Source organism: Pteropus alecto, unplaced genomic scaffold, assembly GCF_000325575.1.
Source record: "Pteropus alecto unplaced genomic scaffold, ASM32557v1 scaffold113, whole genome shotgun sequence".
In the NCBI taxonomy this organism is placed as follows: domain Eukaryota; kingdom Metazoa; phylum Chordata; class Mammalia; order Chiroptera; family Pteropodidae; genus Pteropus; species Pteropus alecto.
In genome coordinates, this window is record NW_006433949.1 from 7,711,072 (window position 1) to 7,715,255 (window position 4,184).

Below are 4,184 nucleotides of genomic sequence, written 5' to 3' on the forward strand. Positions count from 1 at the left end.
AAGAAACCAATTATCCCTAAACACATGCCACGTCCTCATTCTTGACGATGCACTCCTTAAAGCCTCTGTCCCCATCTCCGGACCTTGTCACGCAGTAGGGTAGAAAGAGGACGTGGCAAGGAAGATTCCTGTCGACATCGCTAACGACTACTTCTCCATGCCTTTAAGGATGCATACCCATCCCCTGAAAGGAACACAGAATTAAACTGAATTCCTTGAACTCTTGGTCTCGCTCTCTCATTCTCTGTCTTTGAGAGGAGACCACATCTCTGTCTATGGAGAGTTATTCCTTCTCTAATAACCTTTACTTTTGTTTCTAACTCTGGTGTGCGCTTGAATTCTTTCCTGTGTGCAGTCAAGGTCCCTACCTCCTCTCTCTCTCTCTGCAGGACTTGAGTCCGTACTCAAGCGGATTCGCCCTGTCCTACATCAATCCCACCACTCTGCATCTTTTGGTTCAAAGTATAGTTTATTGTCATCAGTACATGTTCCTGCATTCTCGTGTATTTGATAATACACGCATTGATTGGTTTATCACTTAAAGTTCCGTTGGTTCATCAGCCTTTTCTGCAGGTTCATCGGGTTTAGCAGGCTATGCCTTTCTCTATGCTTTCTTGAGAGCTTCCAGGAATGGGGACAGCATCATCCTCATATCAAAAACTCCAAGTCTTTACCAATGACTTCAATGGAAATATTCTTTATACTTAGTCTCTGTTTTGTAGGAAGTGTCTCTTGTAAGGCACACACAGCATGCTTAACCAGTTCATTCAAACTGTACTCCGCAAACTCAGACATATGTCTCTCCAAGAAAGTACAAGCCGATTGAGAATTGGCTCCAGTGGACATAGCTCTGCAGTCAAAATAATTAGCAGATGGACAGTTTTGGAAAATGTGAAGGCCCATATCATCACAACTAGCAATCAGCAGCCCAACGACCTATGGCCTCCAGCCACATGGTTGCATATTCGGTCATACAGATGACCGAAATACACATTTCACGTATATTAGGTCTTAGTCCATAGTTCCTGGTGTTATGGTTGCATGTGGGTCTAGGTCCTGCTTCTAATTAGAGATATGAGATGAGACACAAGGAGAGGTCTGTCAAATACCAATCTGAAATCTACTTAGGTGCGTAAAATTACACAACAGTCTAGCATCAACATAAGTGCCGCAACTGAGATATCAATATGGTTGTCCACATAGAGAGTTTTTTTCTGACTCGACTCTCTTCAATGCAACCAACACTGCACGGGTTTTCGATTTCGGACTAACTGTGGCTGAACCTTGTTTGATAACTTCTATTACATATTCAATTTGACGAATCCTGTCCTGAGGGCTCCGCACAGTAAAGGTTATTGTCATACCGAGTTCTAGTCTGGGTTCCCAGGCCTGGCAGCGACTTCCTGCAAAACTGTGTATCACAGCATTGCTCTCGTTATCTTGTGAAATCCTGTACTTTTTGAAAGATTTGCAAATGCATTTGAATTCGAAAATATCAGTGAAATATTAATCTGTCAAGATGTTGACGCGATGGGCGGGTGACACCGGTGTCAGGGAGACACAGTTTTGGGGAAGTATTTTGACACGTGGCCATTCATTAGCGAACATTTTGTCTTGAAGAAAGGGGAGAAGCCAAGTCGTGTAGACAAAAAAGGGGCCGCATACGAAACCTGACGAGCTCAGAAGAGGCTGTCATGGCAGGTCTTATGAACTCAGAGACCGAAAGTAACCACGTAGTGATGCAAAACAGCAAATTTCCCCAAGTAGGGGGTGGGGTAGGGGAGGAGACCAAGTCCCCGCACTGAGAAAAGAGGGTTCTTTGGCGAAGAGTGTAGGAAGAATTCAACACACGCCAAAGTTAGAGTCAAAAGGAAAGGTTATTAGAAAAGAGGTAACACTCTACAGACAGAGCGTGGTCTCCTCTCAGAGGCAGAGAGTAAGAGAGCTTCAGAAAGATTCAGAGAGACAGAGACAATAGAGACGAGGACAGTGAGAGAGAGAGAAAAAACACTGAGAGTTAAGGCAGTGAGAGGGACTCCTGAGTGTTTGGGGCATTCAGTTTAAATATCATTCTTTAGTTCCTATGAGTTATAGTTTAAAGACTTTGTTTACCCATTTCCTTTGGTGTGGACATACAGTGGGGAAGGGGAAGAGTATGTGGAGTGAAAGGCCTGCTGGCACTTCCCAGCTTTTATTCCATAGGTTCCCCATGGTTTTAGCCATAGGGAATGAATGATTTTATTTGTGTAGGGCAGCCACTTAGAAACTGTTTTTCCTTCATAGGTGTGGGAAATGGGTTGTTAGCAATCCCCGCAGAAATCTTCCTTTGTTCTGCAGGTGTCCTCCTGGCCTGGCTGCAGAGCTGATCAGCATATCTGCAGTCTCTGAATGTAGCTTAATTTAACACTTTAGTTCTCTTGCCTCCTCTCTACATTAATAGAATGGTCTGAACATAAAAATTCATAACTAAAAGCAGGTTATGGCAGGTAGTCACATCCTAGGCCTGTAGCTTCCTTGACAAAGGTTAATCTTTAACTAAAGGGAGAGTTTCTATTGTCTTTTTGCATCTAAGATAATGTACCTTTGACATATCAGAGTAATTTCCTTTTTCAGACCCCTCAGGGAACCAGAGCAGGAGACCAAGAACCCTTCTTTGTTATCTTGTCCCGGAATACCATCTCTTTGTGCTAAATGTTAATTATTAACTATCCTGCATCTCTCTGTTTTACTTTTTATGCAATCCCAGAGATTGGCTTAGGGTCCACTCTAATGTCCTCTTTTTAACTTAACCATCTCTTTAACCTTACCTCCAAATCAGCCACATTCTGAAGTGCTGGGGTTTAGGGCTACAACATACGAACTGGGGGACAGACACACTTCAGCCCATTATAGCACCCGCCAACAGTGTCTGACAGTGTTGTCCCATACAATATGCTAAGAGGCTTGACCTTGGCAAGTTAATGAGGGCTGAGCAGAATCTCAGGCAATTTTCACTGGGGAGTTACATTTTTAGGCATAAATCTGGGTATTTTTCAAGTGTTTGGGAGCCATTTGCGTTTCCTGTCATGGGACATTTTCAAATCATTGGTGACAGGCCCTCATAGGTTGCCTAAGGAAGGTGTTTGGGATATGGGTGGATAAGCATCTTTGAACCCAAGGTCCTAATTGGGGACTGTGTCCTTATAGCAGCAAATGGCCCTGAGCTCACTCAGCCCCCAGCTCACTCAGCCCCAGCTGCTGTTGGCTTCCTTGAGGTTCCAGCCAGGCTAAAGTCCTGTCACCTCAACCAGCTGCACTGCTCTTTCCTCTCTCCCATCCCTGCCCTGTGGGCCTGGAGGCTGGGGCTCCTTCCTACCCGCTGTTGCACCTTCTCCTCGTCTCCCAGAATGTAGCTGAACTCTTGCCCCCTGAAACCCCCTCCTACTCTGTTTTCTTTTCTTTTCTTTTTTTGGCGAGGCAATCCTTGGTTGACCTTACAGATTGCAAGGACTTTGTCAGCTTACAATCCCTTATTTTTTATTTTTTACGCCTATAGCACCTTATCTTCCTAAGTGGTCTCCCATCCAAGTACTAACCAGGCCCGACCCTGCTTAGCTTCTGAGATCAGACAGGATCGGGCTTGTTCAGGGTGACATGGCCGTAGCAAATCTCTTTCTATGGACGAAAGAAGCATAACAGAGCCTGCCTTCAAACAACTCACAACCGAAAGGAAACCAAGGATTCCAGAGGAAACCAAGGATTGTCTTTAACCATCACAAGTGTGATAGCCTGCTGAGATGTGAAAGGATTAAAGGAAAATTAAAACCTGAAACTGGACAAAGGAAGTCTATACCTTAGGCCTAGTTTCTGGAACCCCTAACTGCATTCTGTTAATCATGAAACTTGTAACAATGAGCTCATATGCTAACTGCCAATTTTAGCCTGTGTAACCCTGCTTGCTTGCGTGGCATGAAAAATAATCAATTGTATATAAGCTGAAAATTACTGTTTGGCCATCGCCCATGGGAACACTGGCTATTGCCCACGGGAACATAGGCAATCACCCATAGGAACATAACATTCTAACAACAAGCTTTCTGCTTCTGTGCTCCCCGCTTGCACACCTGACCAGTGGGTTGACAGGTAGTGAATAGGAGAAAAAAAAGACCTTTGTGTTTAAGACAGAATGAGGAATGGGATTTAGG

The 4,184-nt window shown here is 44.3% G+C and overlaps 2 pseudogenes; both read right to left on the minus strand.

Annotated features, from left to right (window-relative positions):
- Positions 1-538: 538 nt before the first annotated feature.
- Positions 539-4,184, minus strand: part of LOC102896423 — a 21,408-nt pseudogene continuing 17,762 nt past the window's right edge.
- On the minus strand, positions 3,527-3,645 carry LOC112477249 (annotated as a pseudogene).